Raw genomic sequence first — 23,592 nt, forward strand, 5'->3', positions numbered from 1 at the left:
GGACTGGATCCGCTCTCTTTGGGGGAGTTAGGTGGTGGGGATCAGTGCTTTGGTAAGTTTGGTGCTTCTGGGTGTGCTAGGACGATGAAAATTGGTAGGCGTGTCAGGGAGTTGTATAAATTGACTTGATAAAGCTGTTTTTCCCGATTCGACCATCCGGGGGGCTGAAGGGAGAGGAAAAATTAGAAAATTGAGTTATTTTTAACTTACGAGTGGGTGATGTGATCTTAAAGAATTTTGATATTTAGAAGGACCTCGTGACTCAGAGCTCTTATTTTAAATCCCGACCGGCATTAAGCCTCTGATATTCCTTTTATAGCAACATATTGATTCTTAGAATTTTGCAAGAGCTCATACCATATGAGCTCTTGGCTCTTCTGACCTCTTCACAGTGCCATATGAGCTATTAGCTCTTGTTTTTTCAATATTCTTGAAAAATTAATGTTTCTCTAAATTCGAATTCTGGTCAAATACTTTTTTTTAAATATTAAGGACATCCAGATGAAATTATTTTTTATCCCCTGGCTCCATCTTAGGTCTATTCATTACCCGAAACCTGGATTTTTGACTATTTTCTATTGGTTGTTACAATATTATTGGTTGTATAAGACATGCGGGAAGTTTCACCAGTGTCGTCACGATGAATCTTGACAGAAAAACAAGTGGAAGCAAATTCGGTACATATGTCAAAGTTTTTTGTTTGCAAAAAGACGATGGAGGAACTGTTGGCACAGAAAACAATCTCTTTGGCTTATGATTATGTTGGACGAGTAGGTAGGGATGATGAAGGACAAAACTATTTTCGATAATCTACTTTAATCTTATCTTCACTAATCTAAGAAGAAACTTTTACTTTCTTCCCTTTCTTTTAAAAAAGGGAAAGAGAGTGAAAAAAAAACTCGAGTGCAATGGAAATAGTCATTTCATATTATTGATTACATAAAAAAAAACAGTTCTTTTCCATTGAAAGTAAGGAGCAGCATTAAAACTTAAAACGAGCAGACATTATGCCGTATATGGGGTGGAAGAGGGTGGTTCCTCCTCAATACCCCTTTCTTTACGCCAAAAATCCTTAGTAATTTAAAAAACTTTCACAGCCCTTATGCTTCAGGAGTCTTTCTGTAAGGATTGGGACAGTAGGTCGAACGTTAGCGTAAAGAGTGGGGTATTCAGGATGGAGTATCCTCCTCATATACGGAATAATTTTTGGTCGTTTTAGGTTTTAATGCTGCTCCTTTCTTTCAATAGAAAGAGCTTTTTTAATTTGATTTCTGATCGTTTTTCAAATAATCCCTTGGAATCCACCTCTCCCTTCATGGAAAATTCTCCCCATGAAAAAATTCCTCCATAGAAAGTTTGTCTCTCGTAAAATCCTCCCCCTGAGAAATTACCCCCGATCAGTTCCATCCTCGCTGCAGATTCCCACCAGAAAATTTCTTGTGGACAATTCTATAAAAAAAAATCTTCGTAGCATAATTGACAAAAAGATTCGTTTTTATTGAATTTCTGATCGTTTTGAAGGTTATGATAGAATACCCTCTACAAGGAATTTTTCTCCAGAAATCTCCCCTCCCCCAATGGAGAGTTCCTCCCGTGGAAAATTTCACCACCGAGAATTTCTTCTGGTGATAATTCCTTCATAGTAATTTTCTTAACTTAGCTAAATAAATTTCTGCCGGACAACTCCCCCAGTTAACCTCCACATGTTGAATGGAGTCCCAATGAGAAATTAAGACAAACAAAACATATTTTGTATATTAATTTTGGAAAACTCCCCCGTGTAACATTTCTCATGGAAAGTTCACCTCAGGAAACTTCCCTTCTAACTGAAAAATCGAAACATAGAAAATCCATCCCCAGAGAATTTATCCCCTCCCTATATGAAAAATACCTTATTTTTCCAATAACAATCCTATATGCAAACAATGGGCAAATCTTATAACTTGTAGCCCATCCACTGGGGACTCTGGGGGTCACATTTTCCCCAATGGCATAATCATTAGATCTGTTCAACTATGCTGAAAAAAATGGCTATCCCAAAATTTTTGATCGGACAACTTTGGGGAAAAGAAAGGGCGTGGGAAGGGGGATAGTGACCTTCCATTTTTTAACACTTAAAAGGGGCACTAGAACTGTTTATCTTCGTCAAAATGAGCCTTCTCTCGATCTTTCGGGACCATTGGTTCGATATGATCACCACTGGGAAGAAAAAAAACCCAACAAAATAACAACAGACACGCATCCGTGATCTTCCTTCTATCAACAATTTCAAAATAATCCTTTTTTTTAGATGGGAGCTTGAAGCCTTTACAGTAGTGTTCTCTGATACGCTGAATTTGATGTGCGATTTTCTATAAGATCCCTGGAGCTCTGCGGGATATTTCCGCGCTTTGTTGAAAATCAGGCAAATTTTTTCAGACTCGTAGTTTTTGATGGGTAACTTAATGAATCTTACATGTTTGGAATCAGCATAAAACCCAATTCTCCTTATGGAATCGTCATCAAAACTCTGTTTTTTTAGTTTTTGTCACTATTGGGCCGAGTCGCTTTTTACTTACAGTTTGCTACTTTGAACTGTTTGATTAAAAAAAGAACTTTGCGAAAATAAAATTTTTCAGAGAAAATTAATGATTCGTATTAAACATGAGATAAAGGTAAAGAATACGGCATTGGACTTTGCAGTCCGTACTGGCGGTGCTGATCTCCGTTTCTTGGCCCTTCGGCCAGGAAGTGCAATGGTGGTCTTGGAGTCAACCATTTTGTACTTTCACACACCCTTCCCGTCACCTTCCCCAGATTCTCCAGGTACCGATTAGAGCTGGGTTGACTCTGGCTTAGCTTACAGAGTCACGCCAACTGATCCCCGTCCTAAACCAAATAATTGGGTACACTAGGATTTGAACCATCGCCCTCTTGGACAAAGGATCCTAAATCCAGCGCACCAATCCACTTGGCTAGGCTATTGAACTTAATACCACCAAAAATCAAGTCCTATATTAATTCACACTCAAAACGATCAGAAATTATTATTGAAGAATAAATAAAATCCAAACTAGACAGAAATTAAAATAGATGATCATGTCAAGCGCAAAGTTAACAGATACTGATATAGTTGAATATATAAATCTTAAAACTAGCATAACTTAAATTGAATATTCATGTCAAACTTAAAACGAACACAAATTACTACCAACAAGAGTTTGGATACAGCCCTCTTCCCCTTCTCGTCAGCATAAAATATTTAAAGCCTATTGTGTAGTTTGCGTTTTATTGAAAGCTACATGAATTTTCAACAGTGCGCTTTAATTTTTCAAAACATCGACGAAAAAAAAAAAAAAAAAAAAAAAAACGAATCACTATGATAATCAAGGTGACTGGAAAGAACTAATGAATATAAGTTGAATATTTAATATATAATGATAGTAATTCCAGCAAATCTCAGCAATTCAAGATTTTATTGGCTGTATTTTTTATTTTTCAATGTTATAATTATAAGAAGAAGTTCACATTAAATTTATTTTTACTCACTTTAATATTTTTTATTCATCTACATCAGTATCGGATATAAAATGCAGTTAAACTCTTTTGATTAGTTCCATAGTGCTAGTTGTAGTAGCAAGAGGTGCGGTTGTATTTGCAGTCACAGTTGCAACCGCGACAGTAGTAGCAATACTATTACTAGTAGTCACGGTTGCAAGTAGTAGCAGCTACAGTCGAAGTTTTCGCAATTGCATATAGCCGCAGAAGGAGTCGAGTTGTATTCGTATTTGCAGTCACAAGTAGTTTCAGTTACAGTCATAAGTTGTCGCAGTCGCAAATAATTGCCGTTGTAAGTAGTCACAGTCGAAGTAATTACGATCGTAAATTGTCGCAGTCACAATTGTTCGCAGTCGCAAGTTGTCACAGTCACAAGTAGTCGCAGTTGCAAAGAGTTACTGTCCCAATCTTAAGTATCCTTAGTCGCAGACACAAGTGGTCACAGTCTGTGTCACATGTGTTCGCAGTTGCATATGCCGGTAGTCACGGCGGCAATCGCAAGTAGTTGCAGGCACAAGCAGATGTAATCGCGGTCACAACCGCAAGTAGTCGCAGTCACAACCGCATGTAGTCGCAGTCACAAGTAGTCCCAGTTGCAAATAGTCGTAGTCGGAGACGTAAGTAGTCGCAAATAGGTATAATCGCAGATCACATGCAGTCACAGTCACATTCTCTAAGAAGGTTCTGTCCATCTCTCTTTATCTCTTTCCTTACCACTAATCGTGACTCCTTGTCACTTAACTGGGGCAAGTCTAGATTGACTATTCCCTCTCATTTTGATAAATGTGACAATACAATACTTTACAGTTATACCGTCTGGCTGCATCTTCTGATCTTTGGCAATTTTTATCCATGGCCTCCTCTTCATACCTCTCTAATTCCTATTTTAATGCTTTTTCCACTTTTATACATTCTTCTTGTTTTCTCATGATTTATAAGCCGAATAATTCTTGTAAAAGCACCTCCTCTCTATTAAACCTTAGGCGTTTATGCTAATGTTTATAGCTGCATTTCTAACTTTCTTCCTTAAGATACCATCAGTGAATTCACCAACTATTTTGCTAAAATTATTCCATCCATCTTCTACATTGTCAAATTTTAAACTTGCCATTTTAGTACCCAACTATTCCCGGTAAGTTTCTCTCAAATTCTCATCCTAGAGTCTACCAACGTCATATTTTCCCGGAAGGTAGTCATCCTTCCTAAATTTCAGCTTTAAGTTAATCCTAGACTCTACTAGATGGCGATCTTTATATACAATCTTTTGACAGCCTGGATGCACATAGTGTCTTTAGATTTAGTTTAGTACCCCCCTCAACGCCCCCTGAAATTTCGCCTGAATATCCTTAGCCTTTTGAGATATACACAGGATCACACATTCCCCCTTTCCAAATGATAAAACCTGTATTTAAAAAATGGAGAAATTGCATAATTTACAACCTTACCCTGGGGACTGTGGGAGGTATAACATCTCCGGAAACATATTTATTAGAACTATTGCCTATCTTGAACAAAATGATTTTTTTTTAAATTTCGATCGGTTTCAGTGATAAGAATATCTAAAAAGGTAAGGGGACTGGTTGCCCTCCGATCGCTTTCCATCCTTTTCTTTAACTTACCCTGAAAGTTTCAACTTAGTACCCTCAGTTGTCCCTGAAATACTGTTGATACGCTCTTATGACCACCAGTGTGCACATACGGTGTTTTGATTTTGTTCAATAACCCCTTCAACATTTCCTGAAAGTAGTCGCCAGTAGAAGTAATCGCAGCTGAAAGTAGTTGCAGTCACAGTCCCAAGTTGTCGAAGTCGCATGTAGTTGGAGTTGCAGTCACAATAGCAGTAGTAATGGCCCTGAAAGTTTCAAGTTAATGCCCTTAGCCGTTCCTAATATATTCTAGAAATGCCTTTTTGATAACCTAAATGCACATATTATCGTTTGATCTAGTTTGAACGGAGTATCGTATATCCTTCGATCGTTTGATTATAGTATCGTTTGATCTGGTTGAATGAAGGTTTTGTGCAATCCTGGGCCCATCTTGATCACAACATGGTTTTCCGCACTTGACGATGGTCTAGCCCGTTTTCCTTTAATTCATTATATATTCATGTCTACAAATATTGTGCTATTATGGGAAGGGAGCACATAATGGATAGCTTATATGGAAGAGATGACACAGTTTGAGCATTGGAATTTGCTGTTTTATGAACCCCCCCCCCCCACCTACACAATGACCCAACACCCCTCCTTCATAATAGCTGATGCACAAAAACATAGAACTAGATGTAATTTCATGAAAGATCAACTGAATCAACTTAGTTATATCAAGCATTAAGATAAAGGTCTACATCAACCATTAATCTTTTATGGACTACGTGACTTTTCAGGAACGAATGCGTCATCATGTAGTACACTTCCTCTGCAGCTAGGACGCCAATATATGTCATTTACGTACTTTCGAATCGATTGCCTTTCTCAGAATTTTCAATTAATACCAACTTGATCCTCTTTGGAACAAAATAGTAGTTTGGTGTCACATATTGGCAGATAACGCCACTTTCCCATGGTACAATCTTTTTGGTCACTGACAAAGGGCACTAGAGATTTTAATTTCTATTCGAATGAGCTCTCGTCCGATCTTCTGGGACCATTGGTTCTTTATGACCCCCCACCCATTGTGAAAAAATAACAACAAATATTCACGCATTCATGATATTTTATAAAAAAAAAGGTAAAATACCACATTTTTGTAGATAGAAGTTTCAACGTAGGGTGACTCTCTGCTATGTTGAATCTAATGGTGTGATTTTCATTCAAGAGGGCCTGCGTTTTGGAGGGTCTTTCCCCCTTTTCCGAAAATCAGGCGGATCTTTTAGGCTCGATACTTTGGATAGGTCACATTAAACTTCATGAATTTTATATGACTGGAATCATAGGCAGTGCAATAGCGCTGCCCGAGTAAAATCGTTGTGGGTATAAAAACAATTATTTTGATGCGTTATTATTAATCGAAATTCCGATTTTTAGATTTTCGGTTACTATTGGCGTGAGTCGCTCCTCGGTTATAGTTTGTTACCACGGTCTGTTTGATAATTTTCGGTTCAAACGTCTTAAATGCAATTGGTAAATAAAACGTTTGCAATTGTCCAAGTTGAACTTCCTGTATTTCAATAACAGAGCAATAACGAAGACAATATCCCAAAAGGGCTCAATGGCCCGTTATGTAGGAAACGATTTACAATAACCAATTAATGATAAAACTGGGCATATCGATAAGGAATAAGAAATCAACTCACCAACAGTTCCCACAAATGCGGTGACCCATTACCCGAGAATCGAAAACAAACTAGACCTACGTTGCCTGGGCAACGTGAAGTGTTGCGGCAACCTTTGTCCGGCTTCGCCGATAAAAGTGTTGCGAGAGCAACACTTTGGTTTTGTTTCTTCGCTATCGGTTAAATTCTGAAGTTGTCAAAACTATCAAAGCATTCAAAACGGTATATTCAAAGCAGAACACAATCAGTAATCACATGATCAAGTTCTTCAGCGTTGAAAAAACAACAGCAAAAGAATATCGGAAGAAGGGACTAAATTGAGTTTGCAGCCAGTTGAACTTTATCCTTTTCAATCGTAGACATCGTGACCGATGGAAACTTGGAACATTATCTTATATAATCTAGTTGGTATTATAAAGCTATTCGTGACTTTTCAGGATCAAATACCATAGATGTGCACCAATTTGCACAAATTTTTAGCCTCTGGTGAACCTCCTCTAGCAACCGATTCTTACTTACAAGTCCCTCTCCCGTGATATACATCCAAGTTCACCGGAAACAAATAATGGGTACACCAACTAGCAAAAGTTGCAAACCCCTTGTCGCTGAAGTCATTGTAGCCTAACAGCCGATTATTACTTACAACTCCCCTACATGTCTTACAATCGGGAACCAAGTTGTTCTTACCATCAATTACACCAGAAACAGATAATAGGTACACCAATCAGCAAAAGTTGCAAACCCCTCATTGCCAAAGATGATTATAAGCTAATAATCGACTGTTGCTTGGAAGTCCCCTACATATCTCACAATTGGTATCGGCCTATTTTTGGTTCAAGTGTGTACCTTACCACTGAAGTTGTCAACCCCTTGAAACTTTCAAACTGGTGTATGTCATGAAGGAATTTTTGTAACAAAAAATGGATGACATATACTTTGATCAGCTCATCAAGGTCTATCGATTGTCATTGAAAAAAAAATTCTATCTGTCTTAGTTCAAAAGTTGACTTTTTTGCCGGAGGCCAACTTTCTAACACCACCACTTAGAAAGGAGCAAAGGATAAGCTCTAATTTCTTTAGCAATGAGAGAACTTTTAAAGTTTAAGAGGTATATCTGATACCATTTCTCTATTGCAATCCCAAGTAGAAAAAAAAAGAATGGTAAAGTCAGCTGAAATCACGAACAGAAATGGCTAGAAACAATAGATGGCAGCACTTTCGGACCCGTAGGAAAATCGCACTTTTTTGTTTCTGTAAATTTTTCTATTTATCACTCAAAGAAGATATATTGGCTGTGGGGCCGGGGAACTACCGCATATATTTAACACTTATAGATTTTAGTCCATCTTCAATTTGAAACTGGTGCCTGCCTGCTTGCCTGCTAGAACGGAGCTTTCCACTCGAAAGCAGAAACATGGTTTGATGAAACGAAAGCTTGGCTGCACAACTTCAGATACTCCTCTCTGACATAGGCTATATAACTCCACTTCACTTTGCACACCATAGGCTCTGGCTCGAGGACAAGCAAAAACCATCCTTTTTGGCCCCAGGCAAGAGTTCTACGGAGCTTTCCAAAATGTAATGTCATATTCATCAATCCGGCCTGAGGTCCACACTTTCCGTAAAAACCGCACAGGTTAGACCCTTACCAGTTTCTCGGAATAAGCTGAGATCGGCGGCATACGAAAAAAAACAAAAAAAAACAAAAAAAAACGGGACAGAACCAAAGTATTGCTCTCGCAACACAATTGGAATTTTGTCTACGTCATCGAGGATCTAACGCTAACTAAACAACACCCATAAAATAGATAAAATCCTATAGAACGTAAAACTTATTTAGTATTTACTCTTATACAAAACTTTTCATCTGTTTCAAACTGGACTACCAAAACTTTTAGAGTGACGTTTAATGGCTCATTTGAAAGCTATTGCTCACATCTACGTAATTTTATATCAATTCTACCATACGTAAGCGTTATATAGCACTAAAAACAGGTGCATAGTTCCGTCAAAATCCTGGGGGGGGCAAAGGTAGACCAAACTTTCCCAGAACAAGTGAAAATGTCAGTGAGAAATGAAAAAAAGCCTTATAGTACCATAAATGCAAAGAATTATTAAAGAAACCTGACCCGTTGCTCTGAATTATGCAGGCTTATCTTAGGCTTGACAAGGTTTTTGAAGAAACTAAAATTCTGCCTGGAGGGGGGGGGAACTGGGGTCTGGTGGGGGACTGGGGTCTAAGGGGCAGTTACTCTCTTGCCCCATAGCAAATTATGCTGCTGACTAAAAAGAATACTTTTGGTGTCACTTCTTAAGTAGAAAAGCTTAGAAGTATAGAATAATAAAAGGTAAAAAAAGGTAAAGGATACGGCATTAGACTTTACAGTCCGTACCGGCGGTGCTGATCTCCGTTTCTTGGCCCTTCAGCCAGGAAGTGCAATGGGGAATAATATAGAATAATATCATCATAGTAATAATTGTGGTCCAAGGCCCTTAACTGGTGGTTTGCAAGAACACTTCCCCTATGTTCCTTCTCCAAGCCCCCTTAATAAAGCTACGAAATTACAAACATCATAACAAACATCAATATATCAGATCAGATTATTAGAGGCGTGGTTCTGTTAGTACAGCATTGGACTTAAAAATAGAGAGTCTTGGGTTCGTATCCTAATTGTTTTTTTTTCAATAATGGTTTTGTCTCCTTCTATATGATGATTTTCAGATAATTTCACTGTTTTTATAAATGTGATGCACTCATTTTTAAAATCATGGCCCGGGAAGGTATTTTGTCAAGCATTTTAATTCAAAAAGGAGTAGAGGTCATCGAGTTCATAGTTTGCAGTGACATTTTTAGTAGATCACTAAATCCATCCCCCAACCTATGGTGTAATTTTGTCAAAATCCTGGGGGGGGGCAAATCTGGAGCCAGTTCTCCCAAATCAAGTGAAGATGACAGAGAAAACTGAAAAACGAGCAATGTAGTAATAAAAAAGGTAAAGATTTACCAGAGAAAACTGACCTGTTTCAGTGGATACTTGAATTACGCAAGCTTATCTTAGTTTTGACAACATTTTTGGAGAAACTAAATTTTAGCTGGGGGAGGGCAAACTGTGGTCTCGGAGAGGCAGTTGTCCCCTTTGTCCCATAGGAAATAGCGCTCTTGACTCTAAACTCTTGCCACTTAGTGATTGGAGAAGTGCAGGCATTCCAGGGTTGCCAAAACTTTTTGGGACTAATGTGTCAAATTCAGCAAAAAAGGAACACTTTTAGTGTCCTAGAAAATAATCCAAATTGACAAAAAAAGGCTTTAAATGGTTTTCTCGGATCTCCAGGGCCAGATTTACGTTCTTCTTTTTCAAGTAAAAGCAAAGTGGTTCTTCAAATAAGTAAAATCCCTTGTAAAACCTCAAATCGCCTAATACGCGAAGAAGAAAAAGAATTCAGTACAATTCCTCGGGTTCTCTGGAACCTTCGGTTGTACTAGTTATTCTTCTTCCGAAAGCTCAGTAAAGCTCTGTTTTTATTATGGCGCTTTCCGGCACCAGAACCGGCTTTGCCGCTTTTTGGACGACAGCTTTCATTTTTGTCATTTTTGACAAAAATTCGAAAGCACAGTCTTATTTCAGGAACTGCAAGAAGATTCTGAATAATTTGTGCTGTGTTTACGGTGTTACAGGAATGTAAAGAAAAGTTGGAATACAACTAAGATGAATGAAAAAACATTTTGTTAAGTCTTTACATTTTCAGACAAAATGTCTACTCTTTACGGCGAGAAAACGAAAACGGTGATAAACCTGTCTTCACTATGAGCCACCCCAGCCGTCTCGGCCGGAAAATGCCATAATGAAGACAGGGCTTGAAAGATTTGCGCCAGCAGACCACAGATACGATGTCTATCGCTGCCAACACGGCTTAATTGCCCTCGCTCCCTCTTTTCCTCCAGTAGCATATCAGATCTTCTGCAAAATTTTGTCGACCATTCCCCGCAGACTGATATCGAAAAGAGAGTAAACGTGCTTGGCTTGGAACGTGCTTCATATCCATTTCACCTGGATTTCGCCAACGCGTTTGGTAACGCTGCTCTCGCAAAAATACACAACCATAGCGTTATTTCATCCAAACATTGATGTATTCATGAGATCAATTAACTAAGAGATCAAACTTGATAAGGAGAGAAATAATGACAAGACAAATATCACTCGTTCTGTATAAAGCTAATTTATTCTTTAAAAAACAAAGAAATGTCAAATTCTTTGCAAATGGTGACAAGACAAATATCACATGTGCTCAATCAAATGTTGAAATAAAAAGAAAAAGCATGGAAAACCAAAGAAAAGGTTTTTTGGTGTTAAGAATAGCTATAGTTTTTCGAGGAAAATCCGTTTCTCTCTGCCCGCTCTCTTTCTTCTGAGAAGAGGTCGACGGTGTCTGTAAAAGACAATGGAAAGGCTTTTTCAATCGCAATCCTTTTCACCAAAAACAGAATGGTGCACAACAAATGTCTAAGCAAATCCGAAATATTTTGCACTAAGCCTTTGCTATCTTAACGGCTCAAGATGGACCGAACCGAAAAACCTAGACAGCATGAAGAGACCTTTATAACGGAAACACTGCTGGATTTCACATACGAGGTCCAGCCACACCCTGGGTTCAGAAAAGGCCAAGTTTTTCAAGAAAGAAAGGATAAAATTACAAGAATGTGAGAGTATGAAGGGAGTTTTTAATGCAGAATTCCTGTTCAAGAAATCTGTTCAAAACTTCAGCTTTTATTAAAAAAAAAAAAATCTAGTGGTTTAACCATTTTGCAGAAAAAACTTCTGCTACTGCAATATGATTTCAGTTATTTGGTTTTCTGATTGGTCAGTCAAATAGGTCAGGTTCAGATTCATTCTCTATTTGCTCATCCTTGTCGTTAGCCTTGCAGTGCCACGTCGAAAAGTTGTTAAGTAATATTGGCGGAATATGCCACCGATCCACCGACGCAGCGCTACGAGTAACCATCTGTTTTACACGCATGAGGGAATCCACAGTTTCCACTTCCAACCGATTTCACAACTTAGTTTTAATGTTTGTTAGTTGAGAAAACTGTCTTTCGGCACCAGCACTTGAGTGAGGTAACGCGTATAAGTTCAACACAAAGTTTGATAGTTCAAAGAATTTGGGAGTACCGTCGGGATTCTTCACATCTAACAAGAGCTTCCAAAAATAAGATGGTGAGGAGACTAGCTCTTCACCACCAGATTTCAGGATCTTCTTTGGAATATGGCAGGCTCAGCCACTGGTTTTCGCAGACTTTATCTCGCTCTGACTTTTCCCCAGGAGTTTGCTAAATCTGCTGGTCAAAGGACTAATCGTTTCAACAGTTCCATTCACGGCAACTTTCGGGTCTAAGTACTCGAGAGCTCATAACGTCTTATCCTTATGATTGACCCCCTTTCCCATCTACTTCACCAGTTCAACGTAGATTCCCAAGCATGTCAGCTTAAACTGTTCAACAGCTTCCCCTGATGCTCCTTCTTCGTTCAGATAAGCTTCTGTGTTGGGACCACACAACACATCTTTCAGATCTTTGTAGTTCAGGGGCTCAAGAGGCAACTCAAAAGCATCACTTCTGTTCAGGATTCCTAGTTTTACGAAGCATCTCATGATCTCTTTCAATGTCGATCTGAAGCTTGCTTTCAAAGTGTGGATCATTGTGTCCCCAGACTGGAACTGTACGTTCAAGGTATTTACCTTACCAAGCACAAAAGCCAGAAAGTACAGATATGCCTTCGTTGTAGGTTCTTTCATGTAGGCTAGAATCTTGGATGCCTTGTCTTTTGAATCCTTGTCTCCAGAGGGTTCCTTTGACTGTTTCACAAAAAAGGTAAGCAGGGGTGACCATCGGGTATGGGTAATCTGCAACAATTTGCAATGCGTAGACTGGAGGAATTCCTGTATCTGGTTAAGCTCTGTGATTTTTTTTGGGTTCCCTGCCACATAGTTTGTAAGATCTTTCAGGAAGAGCTCCAATCCGTCCGGAAGAAACTTGGATGCATAGCTAGCACACAACGCAAGTGAATGGCTTGTGCATCCAAGCGTAAAAAGATGTGGTAAAGATTCCTAAAACAACGCACCTAATTCACCATGACCCCGGTGTTTACAGATGCATTATCAAATGCAATCCCAGTCACATTGGAGACGGTAACTCAAAAATCTACGAGGTAAGTTTGTACTAACTGCGGTCCCTGGACACCCAAAAAGGTCCTAGACTATTCTCAGGGCGGCCTAAGACAACCTAGAGCGATCGTAGGGGCCCAAAAAGAATCCAGAGGGCGCTCCAAGAAGCTCCAGGGCCAGGCAGCCCGAGTCGTTTTGCTAGCTTGAGAACCTGCTCATATCTCTAGTATATTTGCAAATTTGGATAGGTCCCCCCAAGCCACACGGCGTGAGAACCTCTTTTTTCAGTATATTTGAAAGTTTAGATAGGTTCCCCGGTCACACGGCGTGAGAACCTGCTCATTTTTCCAGTATATTTGAAAGTTAAGATAGGTCCCCCGGTTACACGGCTTGAGAACCTGCTCATTTTCCAGTATATTTGAAAGTTTAGATAGGTCCCCCGGTCACACGGCGTGAGAACTTGAGTGGGATTTTCAAGTATACTTGAAAATTTTCAAGTATGCTTGAAAATTTCGTGAAGTTGACCTATAAAACACACAAAAAAGCCGCATAGTTTTTTATTGCGTGTTTGGATCGGGTCCCTTATCACCCCCCCCCCCAAACACACAAAAAACGAAAATCGTGTGTCCATTAGGTTGACTTTGGGAAGAACCTGTTGAGGTTCACCCTCGTCCAAAGAATGATTAAGCAGCAGCAATCAGATGAGGATCAGATAGTTTGTTACTTACTACTATCCAGGCCGCACCTCTGCATACTCCTGTAGACTACAAGACATAACACACCTTAAGCTTTTACTTACCAGCAGTTATGTTTCAGTTTTTTATCAAAAAAACTTTTTCTAAACTCTCTTGAGCAAGTCACATTTTTCACCACGTTTTCCGGCTTTTGAAAAGGAAAATAGTGTGGATACAATAAAAAAAAATCCCTAAAACGAAAACGAACCTGAAAAGCACAAAGAACATATTAAAAGTAGTTGCAGTTAAGAAAAAACTGAAAATAAATACATATGGTGTTGATTTTGAAAAAAATGCCAAAAAGTGTCCTTTTTTTCAAAAAGTTGCCTTTTTCACCCAATAGTGGCACGGTGTCACCCAGAGTGAAAAAGGGTCAAAAAAGCATTAAAAGTGTCCCTTTGGCAACCCTGAGGCATTCTGGAACCACCCAAAATTTTATGTTAGAAGAAGGATTGCTGATTGTTATGCTTACTTATTCAAATTATTTACTTGACAATTCAACCGTAATGTTCTCTCCGTCCATAAGATTGTGCATCCAAAGAGGAAGAAAAACAGATGAAAACAGTTTTTTAGGAGAATTTAGGTAATTCTTCCAAAAATTTTCAAAATGAAACAAAGTTTATAATACCATTTATTATGCCTACACAAGAAATGATCTTTTTTGAAATTTCGATTTATTTGTAAGTAATTAATGGCTTTTCTATTTAGAGACAGGTCAAAATACCTCCTAAACCTAAAGGCACATTTCTGTTGAGCTAGCAAAATTTTCCACAACCAATATGCAAGCCGAAAATATCGATACAAAACTGTCCACTTAGTTAACCTTTTGTGTCGACGCTACTCGTTTGGAGCTACTTTCTTAAGTACTACTAAATTTAATTTTTTTTTAAAACAAAGAATTAACGGTCTTTTTCTTCTTTAAAAAACAAAAAGAAACGACACTATTTTTCCTAGATTGGATGTGATTAGAAATTATATAAAAAAAAGTTTTGAACTGAAACTAAGGAGCAACATTAAAACTTAAAACAAATGGAACTTATTCCGTAAAATAAAAAAGATCATGGGAGTGTTTTTTTTTCTAAATTTTAATCGAAAACGAGCAAAGATTATTTTAAAAAAAAACAAAGTTTTTCCGATGGAAGTAAAGAGCGAAGTTGAAACTTAAACGAATAAAAAATTATTCCTTCACAGCGAATCTAACATATATCAATAAAACTAGTGCAAATAAATCAACTGGTGATATTTCCCTCTATTTGTAAGACTACAGAAAACTAGCGCTTTACAGAAAATACAAAAGCCAAGTATAAAAGACAAGAATATTGGTTTAGGAGTTAAAAGTAAATATGTAGCCTTACAACAACAAACTAATCTATAACGCTTTTCATAGTCTTACAGGAGCTGCGATTTCAGTAAATCAGTATACAATTAAAATTATCTTAAAAACTTAGGTATAAAAATAATAAGTTTAAAATCATTGAGCAGCATTAAGAATAATGGATTAATTTATAAGGTAACATGTTGGTCTCACATAATATTACTCGAAATAAAGAACATATCAACTGTAATATGCACTCTGGGAATCCAGTTATTTCTCTCTATAAAACGAAGAATTTCAAGTTGTGATACAAATTTTCAAGCGAGTCTGTAGTCTTAATACTAATAAGATTCCACCACTTCGAACTTGTCTACAAAGTAATCATGACATGTCCTTTTCAGATCTAAAACGACAGTCAATCATTGAACTCACCTCACTGTATAGAAGCGATGCCAAATTAAACGAAAAAAATAAATAAAGCAACAATCTAAGAATGCTTTACTTTTATACTGTTATAGTGTCCTTAAATGGTTTACTTTGGTTTCCTATATTGTTTTGTGTTTTCAGTAAATGGCTAGTTTTCTGTAATCCTACAAAAACAGGGAAACATCACCAGTTGAGTTATTTGCACTAGTTTTATTGATATATGTTAGATAGGCTGTTAAGTAATAATTTTTTATTCGTTTCAAGTTTCAACTTCGCTCTGTACTTCCCTTGGAAAAACTTTTTTTTTTAAATCAACTATCTGAAAGGGTGGCATGTATAATTCATCTCGTGCTTTATCTTGAAGTTAATATTTTTCCTTGGGCAGTATGTCGCCTTTCCTATCAGTAGTTTCCAGACAAAACAAAAATTTCAGGCAATGGTCTGCTTTAGTAGTTAACGCACCGTGAACTTTCGACTTATCTATCAAGATTAAACCTCATTTTCCGCCTTGATATTCTTTATCTCTGCTCTTTTTTCTAAATTTTTTTTGCCATCATCTAGATAAAATTGTAAAAGATAACAAATAAATTTTAAAAACTTTTTCTTTTTTTTTGCTTGCAAAAGCAACACTATTTGGCGTGTCATAAGCTAAGCTGAAGGTAAGTAAAAAGACTTCGGAAAGCTTTGTATTAAATGGTGTTTTGCTGTAAATCGTGAATATCTTGCGAAACTTTAATATGTATATAAATATAAACGAGCATTAAAAATTCAAAGATTATGTATGAGTAGGTGGTAATTCCGTTTTTTACCTGTCGTGTTTCGTTTAGCCAAACGAGGTGTCGGCCCAACGCTGATGGGTGTCTTAAAGTTGCTTTTTTGAATATTCCAAATCGGTTTTTAGCTAAATTAATAAACAAAAAAACACCCTATTCTCGAAAAAACTATTTAAAAAAAAGTAAAGAGGTATAAGAAATAAAGTCGATAATAATTCAAGCTTAAAACGAATACAAATTACCTCCAATATATAAATGAAACCCAAAAACAAAAGAAATTAATCAAGTCAAACTTAAAGCAAACAAAATTTACCATGAACAGGAATCCCCTAAGCCCTCTTAAGACTAGAGCGTTATTTGCACTTGCTTTGTGTTTTAATTTTCCATACCGTGAAACCAATGAATATAGATTGACAGTTTAATATGTATTGGTAATTCATTCCTGAAAGTCTCAGCAAGTTTGGATTTTGTCAACGCTATAAAAAAAGAAAAGGTTTAAAATTTGTTTTCATTAACAGTTGCACTCTGGTCTTCAGAAGAATTAGAGGGCACTAGTCCGACTGTTGTTTGTGGTCATTTCTGTCCTGCTTTACTTCGACTTGATTCACTTTAATTTCTGCTTTTTTTATGATTGTGATTTATGCTCGTTTTAAGCTTGAATAATTATTTGTTACTATTTTTGTTGGTTTTTGGTTTAATGTAGCTCTACATTCTTTGAAAAACCTCATTTCTGGGAAAAGCTTTATAATTGATTTCTGTTCGCTTTTAATTGATGATGTTTTTCTTATTGGTTAATTTGCAAATCTTTTTGTCGGTATTTATCCTCTTGAATCAAGATTTTGGCTTGCTATTTGTATTTGGGAGAAAATTCTTCAGCAGATTTTGATAATAGTTTTACTATAGAAACTTCGGATTGATGGGTAATATTATTGAAATAAATGGTTGAACGTCCACATTATTTTTTGCCGTCTATATGGCTGAAGCCGTTCTGACCCCAATTATGTCATAAGCAAGTATAGAAAACTGTTGATCGACCATTTCATTATAAGAATCTTGTTGTGTTATATGTTGTTGTAACTACTCGTTTCTTTAAATAAATGCATTTTGAGCTCGTTTATCTAAAACAGTTCTGATTTGTTGTTTGAAAAATAATAACAGAACGTCAAGAATCAGCGCAACCAGATGTGTTTCCGGTTGAGTTTTTTTTTGTTCTAGAACGTTAATTAAGATGTTATCACTACCTGAAATTTTAGTCAGGTCAACATAAAAAAAGAATATTTTACACTAAGAATTACTACAATCTCATTTTCTTTCAAATCTATTTTGTCTTAGATAAGCTTTCCTTGGACACTAAAGTCAAATTTAAAATTTGCTTGATCTCCCCGTCCAATATCCCCTCATAGTTTCACCTGGGTCCCCTTAAGTCGCTAATTTATAGCCCTAGATGAGCATAGTGACTTTTAATTAAATTCTAGATGTTTCAAGATAATACCTAAGCCGTCCCTTTCATTTGCCATTTGTGCCATTTGACAACCTGGACGCGTAGAGTTTCTTAAGATTTAGCTCAATAGCCCATTCAACATTCAACAAACTGAAAGTTTTGACTTAATACACTTAGCCGTCCATGCGATGTTGCAGATACGCCCTTTTGATAACCCGAATGCACAGAAGGGTCTTTTGATTTTGTTCAACGTCGCCCTTAACTATCACAGAAAGTTTCAACTTAATACCCTTACTGTCACCTGAGAAATTGCATATAGGCATACGCCGTGTCTTCGATTTAGTTTCGGTATTCAACTCAACAGCCATAGCCGCTCTAGAGACATTGTAGATACACCCCTTTGGCAACCCGGATGGACATAATGTCTTTTGGTTTAGTACAACATCCCCTTCAACTTTTCCTGAAAGTTTAAACTCTTGAGTTATCGCTGATGTGCTATTTTTATAACCTAGATACACTTGGTGTCTTTGGTTTTAATTCAATATCCCCTTCAAATTTGCTGAGAGCTCCAACTTAACATCCGTTGCCGTTCCTGAAATGTTACAAATGCGCCCTTTTGAAGAGCTTGATGCAGATAGTGTCTTTTCAGTTTGTTCAAAATCCCTATCTCCATTCCTTGAAACTTTCAACTCTGAGTTTCTAAGCATTCTCCAGGAGATATTTCTCGTAGACATTTTTGAGGTGCTGTAGATACGTTCTTTTGATAACCTGGACGCACATAGTGTCATTTTATATAGTTTAGTATCCCTCTTCACATGCCCTGAAATTTTCAACCTAATACCCTTAGTCGCAATTCTGACCACCTTCATGTTACAACCTTGAATATAGTCAAATATAAATCTGACCTTCCCCCTTAACGTCCTCGGAAAGATCTAACTTGATTCCCTTAGCTGTTTCTGAGATATTGTAGAAGCACACTTTTGACAGCATGGATGAACACAGTCTTTTTATTTAGTCCAAAATTCCATCAGCTTGCTTTGAAAGTTTCAACTTAATGCCCTTTCCCGTTTCCGATATAATACAGATGCGCCCTTCTGACTACATCAGTGCATGTTGTGTATCTTGAATTAGTTCAATTCCCCCCCCCCCTCACCTGCAGCATTCCTATGAATTTTAGGTTAATATTCTTTTTCGTTCCTGAAGTATTGCTGGTGTGCCCTTTTGACAACGTGGATACACAGAGTTTCCTTTGATTTAGCTCGAAGTCCCTCCTTAAAATTCCCTGGAAATGTCTGCTTAATTCCCTTAGCATTTCCTGAGATGTTGCAGTTAAGTCTTTTTGACAGTCTGGGTGCATCAGGTGTGTTTTAATTTAGTTCAAAATTTCCTGAACGTTCGCTTAAAGTTTTAACTTGATACTCTTAGCAGTTGTTTAGATATTGGAAATATGCCCTTTTGACAACCAGGATGCACGTAGTGTCTTTTGGTATAATTCAGAATTCACCTCCTCCACATTACCTGACAATTTCAAGTTAATACGCTTGGTCGTTCCTGAGATAATACAGGTACGTCCTTTTGATCGCGTGGATGCGCATGCGTTTCAACTTGGTGTTTTAAGCTGTTCCTGAGATATTGCCCTGAGATTAGCGTAAAGAGCAGGGCGTTGAAGAGGGAACAGCCCTTTCATATACGGGGTAATTTCTGTTCGTTTTAAGTTTTAATGTCGCTTCTTACTTTCAGTTAAAAAAAAGCTTTTATATTTATTTAATTTCTGAACGTTTTTTAGTTAATCCATGTTCTGGTTTCAGCTCTCCGTAGACGAATAATTAAAGCCAAATTCAAATATTTATTTATTTGGCTAAATGGTTTCCCCATAGTTTTGATCGAATAATTATGTGAAAAAAGGAGGGGAAGGAGGCCCAGTTGCCCTCCAATTTTTTGAGCACTTAAAAAGGTAACTAGAACTTTTAGTTTTTTACGAACGTTTTCATTAGTAAAAGATATACGTAACTTACGAATTAGCTTACGTAACAAACGTCTATATTCGTATGATTTGGAGGAGGTGAACCCCTTATATGCGTAATATTTTCTGTTCGTTTAAGTTTTAACGCTACTCCTTACTTTCAGTTGAAAAAACATTTCATATTTATTTTTTCATTGTTTTTTAAATAATGCTAGAAAATGATGCGCCCCCTTGATGCAAATTTTCTTCCCCGATGACGAATTCCTCCATGGAAAGTTTCCCCCACATAACCCCCTCTTCTCAACCCCTCATCCCACGCAAACAAATCCCACTGAAAACGTCTTTAGACTTCCCAATAACCATTACTATATGCAAACACTGGTCAAAGTTTGTAACTTGCAGCCCCTCCCACGGGGACTGTGGGAAGTAAGTCGACCCCAAAGACCAAGTTATAAGGTTTTTCGACTATGCTGAATAAAATAGCTATCTCAGAATTTTTATCCGGTGACATTGGGGAAAGAATGAGCGTCGGAGGGTGCCTGGGTGCCCTTTAATTTTTTGGTCACTTAAAAAGGGTACTAGAACTTTTAATTCCCGTTAGAATAAGCCCTCTTGCAAAATTCTAGGACCATTGGGTCGATACAATCGCCCCTGGAAAAAAAACAAATAAACACGCACCCGTGATCGGTCTTTTTTTTGATCCAATGAAAATTTTGATCCGACGACTTTGGGAAAAAGTGATTTTGGGAGTGGGCCTAGGTGGCCCCCAATTTTTTGGTCACTTAAAAAGGGCACTAGAACTTTTTATTTCCGTTCGAATGAGCCCTCTCACAAACTTCTAGGGCCACTGGGTCATTTCAATCACCCCGCTACCATAAAAAAAAAAAAAAAAAAAAAAAAAAAAAAAAAAAAAAAAAAAAAAAAAAAAAAAAAAAAAAACAAAAAAAAAAAAAACGCATCCGTGATTTGTCTTCTGGAAAAAAATACAAAATTCCACATTTTTGTAGATAGGAGCTTGGAACTTGTATAGTAGGGCTCTCTGATGCGTTAAATCTGATGGTGTGATTTTCGTTAAGATTCTATGACTTTTAGGGGGAGTTTCCCCCTGTTTTCTAAAATAGGGCAAATTTTCTCAGGCTCGTAACTTTTTATGGGTAAGACTAAACTTGATGAAACTTATATATTTAAAATCAACATTAAAATGCGATTCTTTTGATGTAGCTATTGGTATCGAAGTTCCGTTTTTTAGAGTTTTGGCTACTATTGAGACGGGTCGCTCCTAACTACAGTTCGTTACTACGAACTGTTTGATTCGTTACCACAAACAGTTTAATTCTTTAATTTGATAGTTTTAACTTAAGGAACGAAAAATACTTACCCAACCTTATAATAGCTGAAAAGATTTTGATATATATGAATAACATTACTAATCACTGACGCCTGTATTTAATGGTATTATCATACCCCATCCCATCTTCCATACATCATAGGCATATTGGACTGATTGTAATGGAACGTTGCCCCCGCGAAAGGCTACGTTTAAGAAATATATGCTCGTTGAGAATTATCAATTTCTCTAGCTCTAAGAATTTTGTTAGTTCGTTTTTATGAATAATTTCTACTGAACAATACCATGGCTTATTCCTTTCCATTATTTATTATTCATCCCTTTGGCCTAAGACAATCGTTTAATTTTAGGGTTTTAACTATTGCAACACGTGTTATTTGTTTTGTAGCTTAATATTTTTTTTAGTTGTTTGTAATAAGCGTAGCCTTTCTTTGCTTTCCCCAATTCTTTTGCCTGTAGTTCAGAATTCACAAGGTTGGCTGAATACGATTGATGTTCGCAACAGGGAAGATCAGGGATTGCCCCACTCCTCCTTAGAAGACTAAAAATTTAAAAACAAGAACAAAATCTAAAACATTCGGATTTGGCACCTCTGTGGAAAAAAATTGTCGTTTTCAAACCTTTGTCCTCCCACTCCCCTAGAAAAGTACCCACCTTGGTTTTGGCTACACTGGAGGTTTCTGGATAAAGCCATAGAAACTTCTGGACTTCTTCAAAGCTTGGGAATCCACACTAATGTAATTCCGTCTCTTTTTTAAGGCAAGATAAAATGTAATCTCTTTAATAACGTTTCCTCTTATTTATTCTTGGCTATAAAGTAATCAAGTTAAAAGGACATTTTTCCTGGATACGAGAACCCTTTGTGGTTTGTATTAAATTCTTTGTCAAAAATAATATAAAGAGGATTATGGTATATGAGGCTGTATATATAATTTTTTTTGTACCAGGATAATACAGATAGAATGGATGACTGCCTTTTTCTCTCTAGTACATACATATAGTTTTTTTTTCATTTTTGAGAGGAAACAGTAAAAGCCAACGTTTACTGTTACTATTTAGTTTCCAGGTCCAATGGACGACCAATGTTCTACCTATTTCACAACTTTAAATTTTCATAAATTCAATAGTCTTCATTTAACATGTTTTCAACACAAGTAATTTTTTTAATTTTTGTTAATTCTCAATTTTTTCGAAGACTTTGTCTTGTTTTAAAAATAAAACGAAAAAAAAAAACAACAACAAAAACTTTGAGGTGTACTTAGCTAAATCTTTCTTCTTGACTTATTTGAAAAAAAAAAACAAGAAAAACTTGGCTAGGGCTATCATTACCCCCCCCCCCCCCCCAGCCCTACTACAAGTAAAATTTCAAATTCATAATCAAAACAGCAAAAAGAGACTCTTATCTCACCCAGATCAGTTTTCTGCCTTCAAGGAGGTAGTTTTTTCATTCTTACTTCAACCCATATCAAGGCTAACTCTGTTTAAATATTGGTTCCTTTTTTCTTAAATTTTATTGATTGCTTCTTGTATAATCGTATTTTTTTTTCCAAAATAAGTTCTTTGACAAGATCTGATAAAGACTTGACCATTTACCATCATGCATCAATTTTTCAGGCTAAAAGAATTACAGCTAATTCTGGAAGAATGACAGTAAATAAAAATAAACACAAATATTGGACAGTTAAAACTATACCTTAGGTTTCAATTCCCCCGTGAAGTGCCGTATCTACGGCTGTTGGTGATACTTGAGGTCACAGTTGCGGAGAAATACATGTGACAATGTCTTACGGGAAAACTTCTGTGTTCCGTTTCAGATGTGTCGTAGAATGGGGCAACTCTAGAATTAAGATTTAAGTGGATGAAGCCGTGATAAAATGGGCAACGCCTGTTTTTAGCAGCGAATTTTCAGTGAGGAGTCTTGTTGGAGTCATACTCTTTAAAGGTTAAACTAAAAATACCTACCACTCTGCCCAGTTTAATCGGTATCTGATTCGTTCTTGTCGTGGAAGTGGATGACAACAAAAGGTCGATTTCTTGGTCGATAGATTTCGCGTGTCGACAAAAACACGCGAAATCATAGTCTGTTGGCTATGTTGAAATATGTCTGTTGGCTATGACAAGAAAATTGAAATTCCCCTCCCTCCCCCTCAGAGCTTTGAGTGCAAATTCTTAACCACAAAAATGGCCCTGATTATTCTCCCTCTAAATTTCGTTAAGAACCAACTCCTCCTTCTAGTAGATGTACAAATTACAGTATTTAGGCCAAAACTCAGCACGTATAAGTAATCTAAAAATTTCGATAAGCATGAAAAACACTAATAGAAAAAAAAGAGAACTTGATAATTCAAGCTATGTAATTCCAGGAGCATTCCTTGGAAGTTTAGAAAGGACATAGAATTTCAATATCAGACTCGTTGGATCTCCTTCCGTTTCACCATCTGCGTATCAGAATAATGCTTCAATTGAGTTTGATCTACATTTTTATAGTTGCAGGCCACTAAACACAAGTAATACAAACAAACCAAATCTAAAACTGTGTGACGTTACTCTACAACACACTTAAGACTGGAAAAACAATAAAAAAGAAAAATCGTGTTATCACCTATATTTCCAAAAATAATC

General features: G+C 37.0%; 1 protein-coding gene across 1 annotated transcript in view; it reads left to right on the forward strand.

The window, feature by feature from the left end:
• The window catches only part of LOC136029926 (cytoplasmic tRNA 2-thiolation protein 1-like), a gene marked incomplete at its 5' end in the record, with an annotated part of 101,890 nt that overhangs the window by 44,579 nt on the left and 33,719 nt on the right, over positions 1–23,592 (forward strand).

The sequence above is a fragment of the Artemia franciscana genome, chromosome 1 (assembly GCF_032884065.1).
Source record: "Artemia franciscana chromosome 1, ASM3288406v1, whole genome shotgun sequence".
NCBI classification, from domain to species: domain Eukaryota; kingdom Metazoa; phylum Arthropoda; class Branchiopoda; order Anostraca; family Artemiidae; genus Artemia; species Artemia franciscana.